Raw genomic sequence first — 25,374 nt, 5'->3', positions numbered from 1 at the left:
AGGGAATCTGTATTGCATCTTAGAGCATCTATTCCCTGTCAAATAGGTAATTCAGAAATCATTCCTGCGGCTTGGAGCCGACATAGTTTTCTGATGACTCCTCTGGATGATTTAGGATCTCTTTCAGATCATTTCCAAGCCATCTGCTCGAACCAGCCTTGCAAACTCACAGGAGTGTAGCTGTATGAACTTGTAAGTCTGTACACGAGTACATGGTATGCATGGAAAACACCCCCCCCCAACTGATCTGTGGTAGAGACTGTACTGTTGGAACAACAAGGAATAAAAATTCCACGCTTTCAGTGTTCATCTGGGTTTCCCTTGCATTTGGTGGTTTGCCAGGTATGAATTAGGGGTCCCTAGCGATCTGCTATGTCTGCCCTTGACATAAAAAAAATGAAAGTTTGGAGAAGGAAGCATTGGAGAGTCTCATACTGTCAGAGTAATCGTCTCTTTTTTAAAAAAGAAACACCACAGATTTCTGGAAACTGCCCCTTTGCTAGAGTCCATTATCCCAAAAGCAGCTGTTTAAGTGAGGAAGGGAAGTATTGAAAATTCTGTCCTGCTTTTAAAAGAGAGAAGCCTGCACTTTTGTGAGACAAGGAAAGCAAGGCACAGTGCACCACAGGAGAGATTTTTTTCAAGCTGAAGCTACCCTACAATCTTACGCTAAGAAGCTCTGATGTAACAAATTGTTGAACCTCACCAAATGTGGCATTGCATTGGGACTTCTCTCTCTCTCCTGCCTCCCTTTGCATGGTTCATAAACACCAACCACTGACAGATACATTTGGGAGTTGAGTCATCCTTTTGCCTTGAGATGTATACACTTTGAAAAGCACTAAATGTTTCCTACGTGTCCTATATCTTTCCTCTCTCCTTTCCTCTTGCATAGCTAAGCAATGTACAGCACTGTAGCAGTCAGGGATCATTTTAGTTGTATCTCATAACATCTTGGGAGCCACAGCTTCACCATCCCTCGTAAATGCTTATTTCACTACAGTTGTACCTCCGCTTATGTATCCCTCTGGATACATGAACTTCGGGATGTGAACGTGGCAAACCTGGAAGTGTTTTTCCGGGTTTTGCTGCGCATGCATGCACAGAAGCGGTCCTCCGGTTGTGGAATTCCCCGTGGTGCAGCTGGACCTCCGGAACAGATCCCGTTCGCAACCGGAGGTACCACTGTATTTGAGATCTTCTCCTAGAACCTCAATCTGGTTCTATCTGTGCTGCAGAGTATTTCTTTTTTGAATATTAAAGTCCAGTTTTTCAAAGGATAACCAATCACTTGTAATTACTCAGTTCTAGAGGCACTCCCACCTTGCCAACAAGGTCCGTATAGTAAAAGCTATGGTTTTCCCAGTTGTGATGTATGGACTGAGAAGCCGGACCATAAAGAAGGCTGATCGCTGAAGAATTGATGCTTTTGAATTATGGTGGTGGAGGAGACTCTTGAGAGTCCCATGGACTGCAAGAAGATCAAACCTATCCATTCTTAAGGAAATCAGCCCTGAGTGCCCCCTGGAAGGACAGATTGTGAAGCTGAGGCTCCAATACTTTGGCCACCTCAATGGAAGAGAAAAGACCCTGATGTTGGGGAAGATGGAGGGCACAAGGAGAAGGGGACGACAGAGGACGAGATGGTTGGATAGTGTTCTCGAAGTTACCAGCATGAGTTTGACCAAACTGCGGGAGGCAGTGGAAGACAGAAGTGCCTGGCGTGCTCTGGTCCATGGGGTCACGAAGAGTCGGACACGACTAAACGACTAAACAACAAGAGGCACGCCACGGACATATACAGTATATTGTAAACTCCATGGTCTGATACATGATTTTTGTGCCTCATCGGCCTGTGCCCCCAAGCAGGGGCTGGTTTCACCAACCCCTAAATATGTCTCTGCTCAGTTTTAATTGTAAGTTGGGTTGTTTTGGTAGCCTTTTGTAGGTATTGTGTCACATATAAAGAGAACACTTCAGAAGGCACTGGTTTCATAGAAGCCAGTGATATATTAGCTTCAACCACATAATGTTGACATAAGGGGAGACAACAGCCACTTCATGGGCCGTGACTAGAGTCAAAAGGGAGTGAAGATAAACTGTTCTCAGTAGGCCTGCAGAAAGCGAGACAGGGAGAAAATAAACAAAAGCTCTGGGATTCCCAGAAATAAACAGTTTTGATAGGCAATAATTTGGAAGTGCTTCCAGAGTTGACAGAAAAGAAAAAATATAAGTGGTCTCAGGACAATATTTTGCAATCATTTGCTCAAATAGCAAAGTTCTTTGGATGGAATAGCCTTTTAGAAGAGCAACTAACGGCGTAGCTAATTGAAAAAAAATGTTAGTTGTGATCCATCAAAATTAATACCAGTGAAAGTGGCAGCCAAAATGTTCAAAGCTGAAGCAACTTCGCTTTAAGGAGATGTCACAATGTTAGGGGGTTTTGTTCAGAAGAAAAGTGAGTAAGAGGATCATGATGAAGGTGTATAAAGTGGAGATACGTTTTTCTCCCTTCTTACAGTGCTAAAACTGAGAGACCTCCAATGAAGTTGAATGAGAACTTCAGGAGAGGCAAAAGGATGTACTACCTCACACAGGATTTATTTAAACCATGGAATTTGCTACTAAAAGATGTGGTGGTAGCCACCAAATTCGACAGCTTTAAAAGCAGGTTAGACAGATTCATGGAGGACAAAGCTATCAATCGCTATCAGTCATGATGGTAGAATATACCCTCAAATATCAGAGGCACTAGACCTCTGAATAACCAGTTGTTGGAGAGCACATTAGTGACACTGAACTCACATTCTCCTTATGCAATTTCAGTTGTCATCTGGTTGTCCACTCTGATAACAAATTGCTGGACTAGATAAGCCTTTATTCTGATCCAGCAGCGATCTTTCAACGTTGTTACCTGTAGGAATCAGATTTCTAAGTGATCTCAAAATCTAGCATATTTGTACAGTGGTACCTCAGGTTACATATGCTTCAGGTTACATACGCTTCAGGTTACAGACTCCGCTAACCCTGAAATAGTGCTTCAGGTTAAGAATTTTGCTTCAGGATGAGAACAGAAATTGTGCTCCAGCAGTGCGGCGGCAGTGGGAGGCCCCATTAGCTAAAGTGGTGCTTCAGGTTAAGAACAGTTTCAGGTTAAGTACGGACCTCTGGAACGAATTAAGAACTTAACCCGAGGTACCACTGTATATCTGTTTGTGAAGATAGGTAATATGCCCATTTTGAACATGGAATTATCTTCACAATCCACCTGTGTAATGTTGCTGGATACATTATACAATTGTTCTACATGGCAGCAGTAAGGAATGGTTTTTCTATAAAAGGCCACTGGTGTATGGAGAAAATCAGTCAAGGCTTCAGGCCAAGGGTGGGTGGAGCTGGAATCAAAAGTGGGTGGAGCTCATAGTAGGAAGAAAGAATAGAAAACAAAACATTAAAATCCCTGTCCATTTGCACATACCATGCACAGTTGCATAAAGCTCTTCCCTCCTAAATTCAAAAAACCCAAACATTATAGCCTATAAGTTTCTGCACCTTTCCTTGAATGGGGACACACCAGTGTCTATCACAGTAATGGTGCAATACTTTAGTGGACACATCTCTTTTAAATCAGGGCATTTGTGCAAGTGTGTGCACATGAGAGAGGAGTACTCTGCAAAGATTGCACAATGACTCCTGCTTATCTGTTGCATTTATATTCTACCGTTTGTCTGAGGAGTTCAGAATAGCGTACATGGATATGTTATCCAGGTCAGGCCCCAGTAGAGCTCAAATAGTTCAGCTGGTTCTGTACCACACACTAGAGCCATGAGAAAGGATTTCACAATATATTTGGGAAATTCCTCATTCATGTCTTACGAAGTGGTGGTACTGTTCCCTCCACCCTTTAATTTTTTTAAGGTGTTTGAAACAGTGAATGGACTCTTGGAGGCTGATGATGTAGCCATTTTATACAAATGTAAGGCTTGGTTTATTTGCGTTGTTTTTTTCCTAATGATCCACAGCAAAATGTAAACCTGTGCAGAAAAACTGAGAAGATGCATGAGACATCTTATTCTGTATGTTTGTCCTCACCCCCTTGTCTCCAATCTCTATAAATAAATAAGAATCTGTAGGAAATCCTTAAGACAACATCCCACGTACTCCTGCCCTTTAGTAAAAAAAAAAACCCCTTTTCTACAATAGCTGGAAATAGCTATTGTTCTTACAGACATCTAGTTTGGGAACCTTGACCCTGTTTGGAGATAACTGGATTTATTTCCTAGATGGCATGGGCTTGCCTTTGGCCAGTAAGCGTTTCAGTGTGTTCCTCTAAAACTTGGCCTAAATGAAAGGAACAGGCTTGTCAGCAAGCAAAATACAACACAGGTGCATTTAGAATAAGAAAAATCCACAGTGGTTGCAGTTTTCATGTTGAACAGCACTTCCCCATTAAATAATTAACCAGCTTCAGCCTCAAAACCAATGACCTGAAACTTGACATGCCACCAGGGTATGACTGTCTGTCAGGTTTTGGGCAAATCTGAGAAGCTCTTTAAGGAGATGTAGCTTTTGTCTTTGAATTGTTTTCCTAACACATTTTAGCCCTCCATAGAACTTGATGCATGGAGGATTTGCCTTGAAACTGTTCCAAATGTTCTTTTCTTTAAGTTAAAACCTTGGGAGACAACATTTGGGGGAAGAAGTGGGAGGAGAAAATTAAAGCAATTGACTGTTTTATCTAAATGTTCTCTATACCCACCCACCCTCCATTAGTTCCAATTGAAGCCTTTGTTTTCTGGGTCAAAGTATCCAAACCTTCTGCACCTATATTTTCTAAGCTATCTATGAACCAGTGCTTTCGTGTAGGGATGTAAAGCTGTGGCCCTCCAGATGTTGTTGGACTACAGTTCCAGTCATCTTTGACCATTTATTTGTCTTTCTGAGGTTGATGTGAATTGGAGTTTAAATTTTTTTAGAAGGATCCCCATCCCTGCTGCATGCAGTCCCCCTTCATCCATACCCCCATTCCAAGTGATGAAAGGAGAAACAACTTTGTTGAATTTTGGAGGGTATGTGGTGACATACCAGATGGATAGGAATAGCCTGACCACAGTGAGAGGTGTGGGGGCAGAGGGAGTAAGAGCTCTCAAAGCAGTTCTCTGAATTTGCACATACACCCATTTTTTGAACCAGTTTTGGCGCCCAGAAACCCTTTTTGGGCTCAGGCCTGCTGCGAGCCTTTGTCAAGTGTTGCAGGATCCTTCTGTTAAAAGTATCTTAACTCTTCATTAGCTTATAATAGCTGAGCAAGAGGATCAAATAAAACTTCTGCCAGCTGCATGTGAATGTTGTGTCTTATTTATAGTGCCTTGGTCCTGGGAAGGGTGATACCTCAGTGGTAGCACACATGGTTTGCATAACAATGGTCCCATGTTCAACCCTTCAACTCAGGTAGCAAGCCTTGAAGAGTTGTTGCCTGTCATGAGTGGCCAATAACTTACGGGTGACAAGTTTGCATATTATTCCCACCCCCTTGTTTTCATTGAAGGGGTCTATGTCTATGATCGGAAAGGGTCATAGCTCAGTGACAGAGCATATGCTTTGGATTCACAATGACCCAGGTTCAATCCCTGACATCTCTAGATTATACTGGAGTGGGGAGACCCTGTTTAAGAGCCTAAATGGGTGCTGCCAGTCTCTGTAGACAATATTGGAGTGGATGGACTGGTGGTTTGACTCTATAAGATAGCTTCCTGCATTCTTTGTATTATTTTAGGAATTGGAAGCTACAGTTAAAGCGAGGTTTGACTTTCATTCTCATAGTACATGTATAGTGAAATGCTTATTTTGTTTGTAAAAGGATGTCATTCATTCTGGTTATGATGTCCTCTCTTAAACTGGAATTTATAGAAGCCCATTTGTAAATTAAACTGAAATTTACAGAAGCCCACTAGGAGCCCATTCAAACATTCAAGTGCCGTAGTCTTATTGCACAATTAATCCACCTCAAAACTTCTGTAGAATACTATTTGTTTGAAAGCATTCCTATGAAGAAGAAGAAGAGTTTGGATTTGATATCCCGCCTTTCACTCCCTTTAAGGAGTCTCAAAGCGGCTAACATTCTCCTTTCCCTTCCTCCCCCACAACAAACACTCTGTGAGGTGAGTGGGGCTGAGAGACTTCAAGGAAGTGTGACTGGCCCAAGGTCACCCAGCAGCTGCATGTGGAGGAGCGGAGACGCGAACCCGGTTCCCCAGGTTACGAGACTACTGCTCTTAACCACTACACCACACTGGATCAGAATCTTGCTCCATATAGAAAACCTACACACCAAGGACAAGCTTTCAAACAAATGTTTTTTCCATGTGCATTCTGAGGTGCATTATGTCTCAGTGGCTGGACATTTGAATATGCTTTGTTCGCAAGGCCTCCAGAGACAAAGACACCTGTGGTTTGTACCTTCTGCACACTCACCTGTGTGTAATTAGGTCAGACATTGCTAGGGGGGGATTATTTTTGCTGCAGAAATGATGAAATGCAACCTGCTGGGAGAATGCTCTTTTTATGTTACAGAACTTTAAACACTTGATGGCTCAGCCAGGACCACAGGTGTACGACTTCAGAACTTCTGGATTATTGCTGGAAAATACTTTCAAGTGCTTTATCTGATTATCTTTCTTATCTCTGTGTGGAACAAATTCCACTAGGATTCACCACGCATCCTTTATCCTCCAAGACTGCTTTATCAGCTCATTTTAATTACAGGTATAAGCTCTGTTTATAACTAAAAGATTTATCAACAACTCTGTCTTCAAAGCACAGTGATGTTGGTGAAGAAGATTGGGTATGAGTCCTAAAATATAAAACTAACTCAGTTACTCCATATGAACCAGTAACAAGTAGTAGTAGTTGTAATGTGGGACAGATGCCTGAGAGGAGGAACATATCTGTGTTTACATTCCTGTACAGTGGTACCTCAGGTTACATACGCTTCAGGTTACATATGCTTCAGGTTACAGACTTTGCTAACTCAGAAATATTACCTCAGGTTAAGAAGTTTGCTTCAGGATGAGAACAGAAATCGTGCTCCGGCGGTGCAGCAGCAGTGGGAGTCCCCATTAGCTAAAGTGGTGCTTCAGGTTAAGAACAGTTTCAGGTTAAGTACGGACCTCCGGAACGAATTAAGTGCTTAACCTGAGGTACCACTGTACTTGTGATTCAGTGCATGCTGCCATCTTTCTAGCTTTGTGTGTTGAAGTAGCTTACAGCAGTTTGGCTTCCCACTGTAATAGGCAGGGAATAGGCAACAGCTATCCAAACACTTTTATGACTATTTCATGTTTACTACTGTAGAATCATCTTGTTAGGGGGTTATTCTATTATCATTCATCCTTAACATGCAACTTTTTTGGTATAAGTTCATATATTTCTTACAAAGTTCTAGGTAGAGACTTATTTAAAACAATGACTATATAATGGAATAATTCTTTTACAGCTCAATTCTATGGTAGTTCACTAGGAAGTAAATTCAATTGTATTCAGTGAAGCTTGCTTCCAGATATCAGCTAGAAGTGTTGCTGTCTTAATTAACGATATAATTTTTAACTTCTATATTTACTGTTACATTTCCTGAAGGGCATAGCTTCTCTTACAAGTAATCATACAATATTGACAAACAAGATCAGCTATTTATTTTAGGAAAGCAAGGGCACCTTTAATATTTGCTTTTTTGTTGAATATGGGAATAATTTAAGATTGCATCAGGTAAAAATGGCTTTAAAATAAGCAAGTTCAATACCCACTGGTATTGTGGAACACTCAGATTAAAAGCTGTGTTGTCAACAGCATCTGGATTTTTATATTTTTACAAAACAGGTAATTGTAGTTTTCTGACAAGCTGGAAGTACCATTTTAAGTTTTGACTGGCTCCTGCCATAAAACTTGTCACAGGGAGGAAATGAGGAGGGGTTGTCTGGGAGCCTTCATTGCAGTGGATCTTCAATAGTTGCCCCACAGATAATTGTTTGGGCCTATTGACAGTTAACTGAAAGGAAAATTTGCACCTGCAGCAAAAAACCTTTGGCTTATCACAGGTATAAGTTAGGCTGCAATCCTTTACACTCTTACCTAGCAGTAATTCCCATGGGCTTTATTCTGAATGGACACATATAAAATTGCACTACGTAGTTTGTATACCTTCATTACCAAGAAAATTCTCATGAAATACTGGATCCTGGTCCCAGAAGCCTCTTGTTTCCCTCTAGCGTGTTGTAATATTTGAATTTAGGGGCCTAAGAACATTTTAATCCACTTTTCTACCATCAGGCAGGGCTATTTATCCTCTGATCCCACACTGATCAGCCTGTACAATCCTAGGCACCATCTACCACAAATTGAAAGCAAGGACTCGGCAGAAATTTGCAGATGGTAACATTTGGCTATTGGCCACAACTAAATGGAACCTCCATGTTTAGGGGCAATATAGCTCTGAATACTAGCTGCCAGAGGACAAATAGGAGAAGGATGTTGCCTTCATGCTATGGTTGTAAATATACCTGGAAGCAGTTGAGTAGCCACTGTTGGAAACAGAATGGTGGCCCATATGGATCTTAGCCTGATCCAACCAGCAGTTCTTAAACCACACAGAAGTAGTTTAGGATGGTGGGAGACTTGTTGCCAGCCAGTTGTAATTGGTCTGCAACTCACATCACCCCCAACCAGTATGCCCAGTAGTCAGAGATAAAGAGAACTGGAAGACCAGAAGTTCTCCACCTTGATCAGTTCTTAAGGTGAGACAAATCAATGTACACACAGTTCCCTTTCTTGTATATTAGACAGGATTGTTGTATAAATATTCTGTATGATTATTTTCAGACATGCATGTGAGTGAGTTTAAATGTATTTTCAGTTGCCACATGGTTTTCACCATCACTGTAAGCCAGGAATAGCCAACATGGATCACAACTCCAATCAGCCCCAGACAATATGTCCAACGGTCAGGAATGATGGGCGTTGTATCCCAATAATATATTAAGGGTGCCATGTGAACAATGCTATTGAATTTAAAATGAGTCTGATTCGTGTTAGAATTCTCAGAGTCCTTGTTGTAGTTATACTAATATCAGAGCTTTCCATAAAGAACATAGAATATTTGTATTTCTTAAAGCCATATAAACCAGAATGAGATAAGCTGCTCCTGAAATTACTGTCTGAGCGGAAAACATGTCAAATATGCATGAGCCTCCCAGCCCAGAGGGTGTTGGGGGCTGGGGAGGGATATTGAAAATGGAATGCATTTGTTCCCCTCAGCTAGGAGACCATTTGCTCTCTGCCTCACCTCTAATCCTCATTAAAAGAGTTCACTGAACTCAGCTGCTTTTGAAAGAAAATTGAAGAGCATCATCTCATCTTATTTCTCAGAGCAAGCTGAAAGGATGGCAGTAGTGTCTTCACATTCTCCATTTCCTCTTTGGAGTTTTGAAAATAAAAAAATATATATACCCATAGTGACAGGCTCTTTCATTAGCTTTTTGTACTTCCATGCCCCTCAGGATAGTGACAAGGAATTCAACACAAGTCTGTTACATGTCTGCAGTTGTTCAGAAGCATGAGGGATGGGCATATTATGCTCACAATACAGAAACCTGAGCTGAGGGGCTGGCATACAGGAGTGAGTTGATCAGAATACGCTTGCTCAGACTGTGTATTCCTTGGGTTCTGCCCTCTACATAGTTTGTTTATTTAGTTTTTATTGAGATATCTTGCCTTCTGGTTGTCTTTTTTCTATTTTATACGTCTCCAAGTTCTGAGGGAAGGAAGCATTGCTTCTTATGGGACATTTACTTTTTGTTACTGGCATGTTTTGTTACATGCCTTGGAGGTATCTCTAGGCCAAAAGGTGCTCCTGGATTCTCATATATAGTTGTAGCTGTTGACTTCTTTTCTCATTGGTGAGTAATATGGAAACCTCAACCAGAAGTAGTTGTCATGGTGCATGTGAGGCTGCTGTCAAAAGCATACACTCTTGCATCTTCTCTTCTCCGCCACCTTCTCTTCTCCAGTAATGTCTAGCAATTCCTGTTGACTTTAAAAAAAAGCAATTTGGTTTGATTGCAAATGAGGATCACCCTTAATACCTCGCTTTGTCACTGAGTTAAACCAGCTGCAGAAAACAGACCCATTTCCTCTGTTTCCTCTCTTTATCTGCTGTCTGTCATTTCTGAGGGAAATTTATGCTGACTCCTGGTTCACTCACCATCTCTCATGCTCTGGTACCCATAGACAAGACAAGAACAGGGGTGGGTGGGAATCTACATTAACTTGCGGCCATGGTGATAATGATTCACCCCATTGTTCTGTTGGCTAACTCAGCTAGTCCTCCTGTTCAGGAATTTATTTAGCCATTACTTTGGAGTGGTGGATGTCTTAAATGACTGAAGCCTTGTCAGAATGTATGGATTAAATCTGAATTTAATCTAGTAGTCAGTGACTGAAGCCACCAGAAAAATCAAAGTAATTATGCAACAAAAACTGTCCTGAGTAATTTTTAGTTGGAAGAATGTCCCATGTTCTGATAAGGATGTGTTACTACTTTGGGATCGGCTCCTTGCTTTTACCAGTCTAGTCTCCCCGTACCAAACTAACTACCGGTACCTGTCAATAGTTACTGTGCTGCAGCAGTTGGGAGACATTAACTGTTCCTCCCTAACAGGAAATTAAGGTGACGTGCTTGATCATGTATCAGATGGCTTGGGTAATAGAAAACTGTCAGTGGCTCAGTGTTTATTTATTCCATTTATTTATTTAGTCATTCATTTTATATCCTGCCCTCCCTCCTGAAGGAGCCCAGAATGGCAAACACACCAATATAAAAACATTGTAGGAAGATTCTAAAAACAGTTAAAAACATTCTCTCAGCTAGTGATTTCAGGGTTGCCAGGAACAGTATCTTTCAGTCATCAACTGCCTAGGTGAAAACAGAAATGCTTTTAAGTTCCTCCTTAAAGTCAGTAATGAGGGAGACAGATGCAGGAACATGCATGAACTGCCACTGAGAAGGCCTTGTCATGGGTTAACACCCAGCAGGCAGTCCTCAGGGGCAGCACCACCAACAAAGCCTCACTTGCAGTAGGCCCTGCCCTGCGTTTTCTGTAAGGAACTGAGAAAAGTTGTTATTACCTAATTGGGAGGAATATTCATGCCCCCCACCCAAAAGACAACCACCCTCACACACCAGATTCAAGTGGGCTACCTAGCCTCATCCAGCATGTTAGCATGTTTCTTGTGCTTGAATTTCCTTGTTTTTGTTGTGTGCTCTTTTTCTGTATTGATGCATACTCTCTTTTATTATTTTCAAGGTCTTGGGGCTTTTCCATCTCCCTCAATATTCCAAGAGTATAAAGGCCTTGCTACTGTTCCTCTTCATGCTAACAAAAAGTGTTTGCTGTGCCAAGCAATAGGCAAATGAGCGCTGAAATGGAGGCCAGGGACGGGGGGAAGCCTTCGTGACTTGCCATGTTTTAGTTGGGTTTTGTATTGAGCGGCTATTATAACAGTTCCAAGTAGTTGAAGGGAACAGGCTAGAACGTGCGTGGATGTGTGTAGAACGTGTGACCTTGTGATTCCCTTTGACAGCTGGACCATTGAGCTAGTTGGGGAGGAATTCCAAAGCATTGGCTGTGGGTTTCATTTGGCCCTTGTATTGCCTGGACATGTTATTTTCCTATTTTTATTATTTTTAAGCAGCTCATTTGTTTCTTTATAGCCTTTGCTGCTCTCTGGTCTCTTCCTATTGCCAGAGCAACACCTGCTGGCTAAAGGGAATACAGTTGCTTTCTGTGGCTGCTTGCTGACTTTTTGCAGCCACTTCTTATTCTCTCCTTAACTTGCTTGCCTTCCCTGTGCTCTTTTATTTTCCCTGTTTGTTTGCTGAATTGGTTGCAAGTCAGATACTCCTAAATTCCCACTTTCTTGCGCTACCAGAATAGAAACAAGCCAGACTCCTGTTATGACTTTTTCCCTTCACCACCATCTCCTAAATGCACAGCTTCGCATCCTAGTGTCAATGAATAGTGACTTCTCTGTGGTTCCAAGCTTTCCAGGGATGAAGAACCTGTGGCCCTCCTTAGGCTTTTGGACTCCAACTCCCATCAACCCAAGCCAGCATGACTAGTAGTCAAGGATAATGGGAGTTGTACTCCAACAACATCTGGTCACAACTTCCCTATCCCTGCTTTAGGCCGTGATCATTACTGATGTTGTTTTCTTTCTTTTTTCAAAAAAAGGAATAGCAGACAGAATGAGGCACCCAGACACCAAGATTTCAGTGCTGCATTTTAACATTATAATTGGTTTTTCTGTTAAGTTTTTGCCTGAATCTTCTTTATTTTTTTGCTGTATATTTTCTCACAGCGTTCTGCATTGCAAAGGCATTCTTACGACTCCCAGTTACAAACTGTCCTTGGCATGCATGTTTTGGGGGTCTACTTTGTTTTGTTTTTAAATTAAGCTTTGTTAATTTAACAATCAAATACAATCAAATATAAATAATAAACCCAAAAAGAAGAGGAAAATGAAAAGAAAAAGATTACAAAAAAACAAGAAAAAAAGGAAGGAAAGAGGAAAAAGAAAAAACAAACAACAACAAATTCACAATACATAATTTCCTTTCAGGAACACAAACCGTTATTTAAGTAATCTATACATGTAATGTCTAGAAAGAATTTACTTTCATATTTATACTTTTCTACTTTTCGCGTTCTTTCCAATCCTCTACACCGGTTTGGGTCCCTTCTTTATATTCTTTGACTTCTGTCTAACTCATTTTGGGGGGTCTACTTTGAACCAGGACTTACTCTTAGAGCTGGTTTTCATTGCATAGTGAAGTCTGAAGTAGCAGCAAGGAAACATTCAGGCCTATGCAAGATGTTTTCCTCTCACCACAGAATAACAACAATCAGACCTCATACCTATTGGATTTGTGGGAAGGGCTTCCAGGCCAGAAAATGCAAGAAGGCAGATTTAAATTCCTATACCTGCCTCTTAAGAAGTTAAACAGTAGATGATTTCATAGTAGTCAGAGACGAAGAAGTTAATTGAAGATGCAGAAATAAGCCTAAGTTGGGTAGCTAGCACAACTTGAACAAGAGATCCAGTGTGTTCCCTTGAGACTCCATCCAGTGTTACTGTGTCTGCCTTGTTTCATTCATCTGTCGCTTTTGACCTTTTACCCAACTAATTTTTGCAACTAGCTCAAATGTGTGCCTTGGCATTTGTAGACATGTTGGTTCTGTCAGTAAGTATTAATAATCATCCAGACAGAACAAATAATTCAAATTCCTAGGCACCAGCATCAAATATTTTTTGTGTCTAAGTAGCAGGTACATGTATTTATCTCACCTTCCATAAGGCAATGTTGAACAACAAACAACTTCCCAAAAAATCTAGAACTAAATCAGAAACGGGATGGGAGGGATGAGAGATGGGGCTTGGGGGAAGTGTGGGGTTTGGCTAACCCAAGAGTGGCCGGTCCAAGACTACACAGCAAGTCCCAGTCTTGAGCATTGTACACTGAATGTTTTACCTTTTAGAAGGATGTGTAGTGGATATGTTTAGCTGTTTTGTAAGGTTTTTAAACTTGGCCTTCACATTTCCTTCAGAAAGAGCATGTATTATTATTTCAACCCAGTGGAGTAATCACAGTGTATATTTCCTATCATTCATAGAAGCAGGATAAGATCAAGGCTGGATTATCCATTAAGCAAATTACTCTGTAGAACCAGGCCTCAGCCAGATATGGTTTTGCTATCTGGAGCTTCCCAGTGTGAAAAGTGTGTCCAGCCTGCTGGTTGGATTTTTATCTCCATCCTCCTCCACTTTCACACACAACGCAGAAGATGGCGCCTGTTTCCATGTCACAAAACACGAGTTGTGTACAATTCTCCGCCTGGAAAAAAAATAGACGTTATTGTTTGCCTGACTGATACAAAAAGCTAAATATTCCCATATTGCAGGAAATCTAATTGGTGGGGCCATGATTGGATAAACTGAAAACTGGCATCTGTGTCCACAGAGATGCATTTGTCTTTGTGTATGAATTGTAGCAGATGAAGAAGCCTGGCGCTTAGAGCTAGGAGAGAATATGGCTCAGTACAAAATCCCCTGTCTGGGAGAGACTGCCCTAGCTGTGGGCTGCCGCCTCCCTGCTTCTAAAGTGAGAACAAATATTGGGGGCAGGGGGTAGGAATTAGTCAGGAAATTGAGCATCTGAAAACGGAGACACAGAGATGAAAATACTTGCTCTTGCAGCATTGCCTCTCGCGGGCCCATATGGCGGGCAATGCAGAGAAGAAGGGGTGTGGGTGTGGAGGAATCTTGGCAATGAAGTAACTTCAAACAATGTTTTTTTTTTTAAAAAAATCAAAGATGGCTAGTTATTGCTGGATTCCAACACAGTAGGGTCAGACAGCAGAAAATGCTCTGATGAAACACCTCCATCCTAGCTGGCAGCCTCCTCCTAAGCTGGGCCAGCTAATTGTGCCAGAACGGTCTGTGGTTTTGAAGCAATGAGGGAGCTGGATGGGGCTTGCCAAATTCCTTTATGCTTGTGACTGAAGCCAGAACTAATACTTCTAAAACACAGCAGCCTTGTCCTTGTTATGGAAAAGTGTTGCCTTTGTGGACCATTCTTCACCCCCCCCCCCTTTTTCTTCTTCTTCTTTCCTTTGCCTTCCCTGTCCTTAGCAGCAATCTTTGGCTGCCCAGATACCCACAGGGCTTTTGTGCTCTGCGTTTTACAGCAAAAATAAATAAAGTTCAGAAATGCAAAACTTCCCCCCTCCTTTTAATGGGTGGGAAAGCTTCCATATTCTGCAGGCTTTTACAGATCTCCGCCACTTCCTCTGGGATGTCAGTAAGCAGAAAATATCCCACTTCCTGGGCTGCATAATTATATTGTCGCTTTTGAGCTGTCCTCTTTAAACAAAAGGGTGGAAAATTGGTCCCTATTACTGAACCAAGTCTCTTCCTTCTCTTTCCTTTTCTTCTTTTTATACGATAGATCTCCTCCCCCTGTCTGGCCACTCCAATCCCTTTGGCATCCTATTGAGCGACTTCTTTTTGACACTTCCCTCCCTCTGTGCAAGTGGTGCTGGATCTTGCACCCCTGGGCTGTGTGCAGAAATAAATTGCTCCTGCTGCTGGGATCTGGGAAAGAAGAAGTGCTTTTAGCGAGTGCCGTGTTTCTCCAATGTAGATTAAAACAGATTCTGGCATCCCTTGGGAATGCTGGGGCAGGAGGCCTGCACCCCATTCAAGAACAGGTTAGCTGAGTGTGGCTCTCCTTTGTTAGGGCTCAGTGTCTTGATTAGGTTACACATTTGTGCTTGCTTTGAATAATGTGGAAGCACTCTTGAGAAATTCCTTTGCCTGAAAAAAGAGAGAATGAAAGGAAGAGAAGGGGAAGTGTTGAGCTGCATGGGAGGGAGGGACTAAGGGCTTGTTGAGACTGGCAGCTGAAGGTCAAAGGTCTGCTGCAACCTTGAGACGCCTAACTGACCTTTTAAGTCTGTTGTCTGCATTGCCATTGCTGGCTGAGACTAATTGTTTGCTGGCATATTTAGAAGGGCTGCTAGGGACCAGTATATTTGCTGCCGTTGTTTCACTGAGCTCTATAGAATGACACTAAGCAGCCTCATGACAGGCAGTTGTCATCTTTGTCGCAATAGTCAGTTTTTTATATTTATTTAAGGGATAGATGGATCATGCAGGCAGTTTCCTGGTCAGCACATGTACAAAGAATTAGTTTTTCTTGTCCAGGGTGCCGAGGGTTCATGCGTTGCTTTGATATGGAAATAATCTCCTGATTGGCCTCCTTCAGAGCTGGTGCTGTGGGGAAAGTGCCACATTTGGTTTCTCAGAAATCCAGCCACGGCTATATACTTCTCCACAAAATGCCTAACTGCATTTTTTTTTTACAGAATAGAGCATTCAGTTCTCAAGCTATCTCTTTATTCACTTTGCCCTCATAGGTATTTCCAATTTCTTCTCTTCAACTGAGGTGGACACTTCCTTATGTTAGCTTTTGCCACCTTTAGTTAAACACCATCAGAGTCAAAGCATCCCTTCCCCCCACCCTGTCACAGGGCTCTATTCTTGCTGCTGATTTGGCTGTACTTCTGGCATCCGTTGCCTCCTTTTAATTCTACACACCATCAGCCATGTGCCAATTAAGTTTTCTGTGGCTACATGGCTCCTACGGGGAATAATCAGCTTAATAGCAGAACTGTGAGAGTTATATTAATCTGTCTTCACTGACTGATCAAAAGTAAGCAAAAAACCAAAGAACAAGAACAAGTTTTGTGGGTCTGTACTTCCTGCACTGAGATTTATTTATTTTGTGATAATGGTGGTGATGATGACTCTTCGCCATATGGTCCCAGGGTGGGTTACAACAATATGCAAACACGTTATTAAAATCAGCAAACGCCATTTGCTATCCAAGGAATAGGGTGGGTCCTATCAGTGTCAAAGTCCAAGGTAAAGAGGAGTTTCTTCAGCATAACATGAAAACGATACAACGAAGGGAATTCCACAGCTCAAGGCTGCCACCAATGGCTCTCTCATAAGAGCCTAGGATGAATCTGCTGGATCACACCATCTAGTTCAGCATCCTGTTCTCTCAGTGGTCAGCCAAATGCCTGTGGGAAGCATGCAAGCTTGAACATAAGCACAACAGCACTTTGCCTTCCTGTGATTCCCAGCAGCTGGTATTCAGAGGCAGACTGACATAGGAATATGGGCATCATGTGATTAGCAACCATTGATAACTTTGTTCTCCATGAATTTGTCTTTTAAAGCCATCCAAGATGGTGGCCACCACTGCCTCCTGTGGGAATGAGTTCCACAGTTCAACTGTGTTGCATAAAGAAGTACTTTCTTTTATCTATTCTGAAGCTTCCAACATTCAGCTTCCTTTGAAAGGCCACAAGTTCTAGTGTTAGCGGAGAGAGAGAGAAACTTTTCTCTATCCACTTTTTCCATTCCATGCTTAATTTTATAAACTTCTGTCATCTCTTACTCACCTGTTCTCTAAACTAAAAAGTCCCAAACGCTGCAGTCTAGCCTCATAGAGGGGTTGCTGCACCCCCTTGATCATTTTCTGAACCTTTTCCAACTCTACAATACTGTTTTTGGGGAGAGGCGACTAGAACTGTGAACAGTTTTCCAAATGCAGTCGCTCCATAAAAAAAATTCTCCCAGGCTGCCCTCCCATCCACAAACCTCCCAAAAGCAGTCAAAAGCCCCCCTCTGCCAGTCTTGAGGATCTGTAGGGAATGAGGCAGTTTTTCACATGTTTGGGAATTGAGACATTTAGGGCTTTAAGCACTAATGTCAGCACCTTCAATTTGGCCTATAAACAATCTGGCAACCAGTGAAGCTATTTTAAACAGGTGTTATGGAAATTCTAAATGTAAACTCAGCCAGAAATCTGACTACTTCAGTTTGGTCAGGTTTCTCTGTAGTCTTTAAGAGCGGCCCCACTTAGAGCTCATAGCAGTAATCCAGTCTGGAAGTTATCCAAGCCATCTCTTATGTTCCCTCCCTATCCCAAGGTTTCAGGGTAGCCAATGGAACTGTCTGGCTGCATATATGGATCTCTGCCCCAAAAAGATCTTGTCATAAAAAGCATCTCCTTGTAACCCAGCTACACACCCAGTTTTTAATATTTTCACTAGATATTGCTGGGTTTAGGGGTATTTTAAGTGTAAATACCCCATGAAAGCTTTTTAGACCTTGAGGCAAAATCACCAGTTCAGCTCTCTACTGCCACATAGAGAAATTTCTGCATGGATGATATAATAATAATAATAATAATAATAATAATAATAATAATAATAATAATGTAATAATAATAATAAATAAATAAAAACCTTTATTGTCACTACACCACCTGTGCGCAGTGAAATTAAATGAGCCCTCCTCTCCCCCACATACACTCAGTCTTATTCCATGTCACAAGCTGATTCAAAGCAAGCCCAAGCTACCATGTCTGATAGGTTTTATACTATAAATTACAGGAGTGCACCTTTTAAAAATTGACCTTATGATTCCTCACTAAAGTAACTTAAGAGTCACTCAAAATCTTCTCTATGCCATGCACATCCATTTTCTCCAAAGACATATATTTTTTTTTGCATAACTGTACTAAATTGAAGGATGCAGTTGCGGCTTCTGATGGCAATTAGATGCTATCATGGAGTACATACTTTTCAGCTCTCATGAGTATGCCTTTGAGTAATTGCAGACATATCCATGGAACTAGGCCATATGTTTTGTTTTCCATGAAGTGTGTCTCTGGGGAGTACAGGTAAGCATTGCATGGGGAAATTCCAAGTGTGCCTAAATGTAACAAGGTCCAGTTTTTTCACCAGACAGATCCTTCCTAGCATATGGTCCAGAAACTTAGTTCTTCAGGGTAGCACAGATTAGAAATATGATTTGAAGAAGTAAGTATTTCTCATGCCCAGTTATGTAATTAAGAGATCCATGCTTCATATAGTTTATAAATAATTATTTCAATTTCCTGTTTCCTGTCCTGAGACTTTTGAGACGGAGTCAAGTGTGTAAATACATTCCACATTAGACTTTGGTGTTGGGTTTTCAGCTGAGTGTCTTACTTGTGTGCCTGGCCTGTGTGCCTGGTCATTCTTGCTAACATAGTCTGAACCAGTGCTTGGTGAATCCATTAAATTTGTTCATTGTAAATCAAAGCAGCAATTTCAGCAATCATAGCTCTGTGCAGAACTGGTTGTAATATGCTAAAGTCCCCACATAAAGCTGAGTTATATCATATGCTTGTCTACTTTTATAAAGATTTGCAACAGCCGTCTCTTTTGTTGCCCCTCCAAACTTCCACTGGATTTTGTTGTTTCTAAATATAGCATCTGTCATCAGGGTGATTGTAATTATTAATTCGCCTCTTCTCTCTTTCTCTCTCTCTTTTATAATGGAACTCTGATGTCATCCTTCCCGACCTACCATTCAATTGATGCATTTAGGTAAGTCTTTGCATGCTGTTCAAAGCCTTCCCTTCTTTTCTTCCCTTGTGTTGTACATTGTCGGTGATAGGTTAGTCTCACAATCCAGTGATTTACATGATTATTCCAATTGTTATCTTGGCTAAAGAAACTCCGTATTGAATGTGTACAGAAAATATGTATCTAATTTATTTTGAATATGAAGTCCTACCTGTTGCTACACAAATGATCCCCCACACACACAGAGTTTGTCTTTTTCATGAAAAATCTCCTGATTTCCCAGGTGGAAGAGTCAGGTCCCTTGAACTGCAAAGGCCAGATTGGTAAGCATTTATTCCTGGCTAAGGAAAGACCCTGATTACCTCATTAATAAACCATACATCTACACCTAATAGTCCCAAAGCATTTTTTTCCAGAATTCTGAGACACAGGTACAAGATGTGTATTGACTACCTTTCTTCCTTTAACAGATAATTGTGGTGTGTGTAATTAAGGGTATATGTCAGGTTCAAATGGTTAAAAAAACCAATGTCCATGAAGAGGAAATAATTGTGAGCCATGACACACACACGCTATTGCCAAATCCCTAGGAGGCACTGCTCATCTGTTGCTTCTCCTCTCCCCTCTCCATTTTGGTTTATTTGTTTTGAAGAAAAATCATGGAGGGTCAGGCATCACCATGAACGCCCTAGCTCATTCTTCCTCCATGCAACTGTAGCGATGGGGCTACTCTGTTAGGGTGTTGTTGTTGTTGTTGTTTTAATGTATGGTCTTGAACTTTGACTTCCCTGGCCACTGTTTTACTATGCTACAGTGACTGATTGACGGATGGATGATTTTTGTTTCAAATCATAGACCACTTTTGAAAGAGAAACATACACAAAGCAGCACACAACCGTATATGTCAACCAATAAATCATACTATGGTTTTGAAACTAGATAAAAACGAAATGTTTCACAACAGCACAAAATACTGCAGTATATGTATAATGAAGGAGTGGGAGATGAAGATGCTCTAATGCAGAAAAATAGTGTGCTTGTCTTCTTGCAGCCTATTTGTATGTTCTTTGAGATTGTCAGTCCACTTTTTTTTTTTTTTTAAGATAGCAAATTGTTCATAGAATCATAGAATTGTTGAGTTGGAAGGGACCACAAGGGTCATCTAGTCCAGCCCTCTGCACTGTAGGAATCTTTTGTCCAATGTGGGGCTCAAACCAACAACCCTCAGATTAAGAGTCTCATGCTCTACCAGCTGAGCTATCCCAGCATATAACCTATTTAATCCTGTCTGAGGTATTTGCATACTAAGCGCATACATGATCCCAGAAGTTAGGATGGAGGCACTCTCTTGGCATCTGGCTTGGCATCTTTGAATTCTTTCCTGAATCTCTAAATCATCTTATGTCCATGTGCTCTTAGCATGTACTCCAATCTCATTGAATATTTTCAATTCCAGCTTAGAAAGTTGGGTACATTTGCACATGTTTACTCCCTAGGTTCTTTCTCGTTTGGAGTTCTTTCATAAAGAGCACACAGGGATGGACAAGACAGTGCTGATAAAACAGCAGCACAGAGCATTTGTAAAATTTGGGTACATGTCTGCATTGGACAACGACTTGTTCTGGCCCATGTCCATCCATACACAGAGCACTGGGGCTACTCTTAGAAATATAACTGCAGGGGCAGTTCTGTAGCAAGCTTTGTCTCTGCATAACCCAAGTGGTTGCTAAACCTCTTACTCTTACTGCCTCCCCTTTATTCATACTCTTCCCCTGCCTCATCTCAACTCATTGCGTACAGCTCTTGTGGCTGTTCAACCTGGTTCCTGCCTTCATAGTGCCATTTTGGCTGTGCCTCCAAGTACCGTAATCAGTCCTGATAACTGCTACAAGCTGGGGCTCAAAATGCCTTTCAACTCAAGCAAAGAATAGAATTCATCTGCCAGAATATACTGCTTTGTTTTGAAGCCTCATTGTCGAGGGCTGTATGATGATCTGTGCAATTGCTGGTCTTTCTAGTCAGCTGACAGGAATGCCAGAATTTTCTTCAGTCGTCGAAGTTAGGTAATTATCCAGATGATTCCTGCTGGAGTTTCAAGAGAAAAACAAGTAGGAATATTCCCATGTGAGATATCCTCTACACAAAGAATTGCTTTCTTTGTGTACCAAAACAGGATAAATTAGCTCGGAATTCACTCCTGGGAAATTCCAGCCTGCCAGCAAAACAGATGGCAAAGATATCCCAAACCTGCAGCTCTAGGCCTTCCTTATATCATTGCTGTAAGCTTCCTAGTCCTATTCTCTTGTGTTAATGTCTCTAACAGTTATATTTCTGACATAGGCAGCAGCCAGAGGAGGAAAAGTCTGGAGAACAAAATCTCTCTTTTAGCACCTTGGCCAGCACCAGGCTTCTGGCCTGCAGTGGGAAGCTTTTATAGGTGTAACATTTCTTCTGGGAACAACGAAGTTTGAATGTTCCCTTTGCAATGATTTCAGTCTTCCATATCATTAGCAACACAAATTTGGCATGCATCTCTCCTTGCTATTGTATTGGGAGAACTCTTACCATCAGCAGGCAAAGTTTACCCTTTTAAGATGCTTCTTTAGCTCCATTTAAGTACACTTGGAAGTGCAGCACAGGATTGCATATTAAAAATATCCTATTAGCACAAAGCTAAACACATCTCTACAGGTAGCTTTTATTATGTATGTAAACAAATATTGCTTGGTTTTTAAAAGTAAATAGATACAGATGATAGATAGATAGATAGATAGATAGATAGATAGATAGACAGACACCACCCTTATTCAAACTACATTCCAGGTTTGTTGATAACAATGTAAAAATAGCAATAACATGCAAAATGTATTTTTTAAAAAATAAACAGATTAAAAAGTGGCAGACAAAGCAACTACAGCATACAGATGAAACATCGATCAATAGAATTTAATGTGTCCATTCACTCAGGTATGATGCTGGGGTGTCAGTATGGCAAGAGCCTGAATTTCAGCACCAATGATACTGAAAAGGTGAGCTATAAGAACACATAATCTGGAAAACAGCCAATGCAAAGCAGGAAGCTGCTCCAACAACATTCCACACTACGTGTCTCACTCTATGGTGCACAAGTCTCTCACAGGGTCACCATGCAGGCTGAATTTATATTGAAGTGATTGAGTGTTGTCCTTTTAAACGGAAGGCCTTCTGCTTATCTGATGCTAGTGAAAACACCCACATCGTAGTATAAACATGTTGTGGGAATCTGTTCAAAGGTTCCTGTAACATTTTAAGAGCATTGTGTGAACCTGCTCTTTTGGTTTGTTGTCTTAAGTGTCTCACAGAAGGCACAGTCAAGAAAGGGGTTCTCCTCTTTTTCAAAATATCCCTGGTGAAGCGGAAGACTTGGAAATGCTAGCATCTTGATAGAGGCTGTGTTCCACTGGAGATAGTGTGATCAAATAGTAGCTAACAATCTGACGTGAAATATTCATGCTGCTTGATGCATTCCAGCCTATCATCATTCTGTGCTCCTGAGAAATAAGAGAAAGCTGTACATCTCCATAGACAAATAAGTCATTTTGCAGCTATTGTTATCAGCTTCTGCTTGCTGGTGGATTTCTGTATTCAGCTAGCCTTTCTATTGGCCATACCTTGCATGCAATATATCCACATCACCTGATCCATGGGACTCTCAAGAGTTTCCTCCAGCACCATAATTCAAAAGCAATGTTGTTGTATATATTTAAGCAATCCCAAAGTTTGAGAGTCAGTAGCACAGATGTTGCCATCATTTCATATCACTTAAAACAGGCATGGCTTCCTCCAAAGAATCTGGGACAGTGTAGTTTGTTAAGGGTGCTGAGAATTGTTAGGAGACCACTGTTCCCCTCTTAGAGCTATAATTTGTAGAGTTCCTTGGAAAGATGGATTGACTGCTAAACCATTCTGGGAATTGTAGATCTGTGAGTGCAACAGGGGTCTCCTTACAATTCTAAACACTCCTAACAAACCATAGTTCCCAGATTCTTTGGGGGAAGCAATGCCTGTTTGAAGTGATATGATTGCAAGGATAGCTCAGTTGGTTAGAGTGTGGTGCTGATAATGCCAAGGTTGTCGGTTTGATCCTCGTATATGATAGCTGCCTATTCCTGCATTGCAGGGAGTTGGACTAGATGATCCTCAGGGTCCCTTCCAGCTCTTGTGATTCTATTATTCTATGATACTGCTTTAAATGTATGGTGCAGTGGGGCCTAAGTTGCAGTGTGTGTGTAGCCCCTGACTTTTTCCACTGGTTTGCAAATATTACCAAGGGCCCAGAAAGATTGCCAACCCCTCATTAGCAATACCTTGAGTTTCTTTCTCCATCTCCATTCAGGAGATGGAAACGCTTTTCCACTTTTTAGAGTGAACTGCACCTGCTCTGGCAGAATTTCCTATTGTCTTTTGCCTCTACCTCCCATCTCTGTAGTAATTATGGCACCAGCCAGGTTTACGGTGCTGCAGGAAGGCCAGTTGCCCCTTGCTCCTTCATGGATCCAGGACATTTTCATTTGAGGGGCCTCTCTCATCCTGTTTATGTTAGTTCTAATCATTCTTCATGAGGGGGAAAAGCATAGGAGAGGCATTTTATAATGCAGCTGCACATTCCCAGCTGATGCAGGTTTCCTGTTTACATTGCATTAGACACCAGATCAAACTGAGAGCCACTTCTGTAAAATGACTGCTGTTACAGTGGTGAAACCCTGCTCATTCTACATTGGCTCCTGCTTTTAACATGGTGTTCCCTCTACTGCTCAAGGAGCTCTTGGAGGAATACAGCACAGGGGAACGAGAAATATTTTCCATGTCTTCTTACAGTCAAGACTTAAGGATTCCCAAAGTGTGAAAACCCAGTTGCTGATTTCTACAAGCCAGTTGCTGCAGGCTAGGGACAAAGTGTCATGGGAAGGATGAACAATTAGGAGCCAGTAGGAGAAAATAGCATGGAGGGAACTTCAGATGTTGGATGCAGTGCTTCATATATGTACTTGGAAATGTAGATTTTATGAGATGCACAAACAAGATGCAAGCACAATATTTTAAAGAACCAGATTACTACTTGTCTCTTTTCATCTGTAGTGGGTGCCCTTAGATGTGTGACTTTAAAGCGAAATGGTGTTTGCCAACTTGCGTCACCAGCATGGAGTTTCGGTAGCAATTTTTGAAAACTATAAATAATGCAAAATTGCACACGTGCACAGAGACACTTACTAATGTGTGTTGAGTGTTCTGTTAATATTTGCTTAATTTTTAAAAAGCATTTATTGCAAATATGAATATGCGGGGGATGCATATACAACGAGGACAGGTATCCTGGTTCCACTTGCTGACTCAGTTCACAGTTTGGGACTAATGTTTCACACCACACTATCCATCCTGGAAACATGCAAAGCAAACATGGGGCCGAGCGGATATAAACCATCATCTATGCAATAAGGAGAGAATGTTGATGACTTGCAGAAGGTGAATAAAAAGGGTTGGGGGGTATGTTTTGTGAGACCATCTGCTACTGTGATTTGGAGCCTCCATATAAAACCATGGCTCCAGCTCATACAAAAGCCTTTAAATAGGGTAACTAATGGGTCACATGCATCCTTGCTTGTAAGGTTAAGACCCACAAGTCATCATTTGTAAGAAGGTGGGGGATGAATTGTTCACTGGAGGGAAAAGACATTAAATCTAAATCCATTGTAGCAGCCACAGGGGACTCTATTGTTTCTCAGTATTATGTGTCTTAATGAAATGCAACTTAATGCATGTCTGTTGCTCTTGCCCCTCCGATTTTGAGCCCTACTGCTAACTTCTTAGAAAAAGGGTGGTTCTCAAGTCTTCACCACCATCAAAAGCAATTTTCCTCAATCACCTGCTGTCTGCTTCTTTCTTATCATAGAATAGCCTTGGGTTTTGACACAAACTAGGAAATGCGGGACCATTAGTTTCTGTGTTTGCTTTTTTGTGGCCATTGAAAAAAATAATCAGTGTTTAAAGAATGGAGGCAGGGAAGTCTCAGGAGGAGGGGGGAAATGTCTGGGATGTACCTAGTATGAATGGAGATCTGGATGAGGAGTTCATGCTTGGGTGGGCAAAGCTTGTTCTGGAAGACTATGGCAAATCTCACCCAGGGTTCATTTGCTGGTCAAAACCCACTAATCATGAGAGAGGGATTCTGTCTTGGGGAGGACAGAACAGTGGGTCAATCACAACAGGCCATTGATATTGCCTTACAATGCCATATCGGGGTGGCTGGGAGGTTTCATTGCTTAATGGCATCTCTGTCTTATTTTGGACCCCAAGCTGC

The 25,374-nt window shown here is 41.5% G+C and overlaps 1 protein-coding gene and 1 long non-coding RNA gene across 3 annotated transcripts in view; both read left to right on the top strand.

The window, feature by feature from the left end:
- HS6ST1 (heparan sulfate 6-O-sulfotransferase 1) overlaps positions 1 to 25,374 on the top strand; it is a 187,074-nt gene that overhangs the window by 57,284 nt on the left and 104,416 nt on the right. The window lies entirely within an intron of this gene.
- The window catches only part of LOC310678930, a 58,170-nt gene continuing 43,360 nt past the window's right edge, over positions 10,565 to 25,374 (top strand). For both annotated transcript variants that reach the window (XR_014512052.1, XR_014512053.1), the window contains exon 1: positions 10,565 to 10,720. This is a non-coding gene — a long non-coding RNA (uncharacterized lncRNA). The remainder of the gene's footprint in view (positions 10,721 to 25,374) is intronic.

This window comes from Podarcis tiliguerta (genome assembly GCF_965153285.1).
Source record: "Podarcis tiliguerta genome assembly, chromosome: 5".
Lineage (NCBI taxonomy): Eukaryota > Metazoa > Chordata > Lepidosauria > Squamata > Lacertidae > Podarcis > Podarcis tiliguerta.
This window is presented reverse-complemented; position numbering and strand designations above follow the sequence as displayed.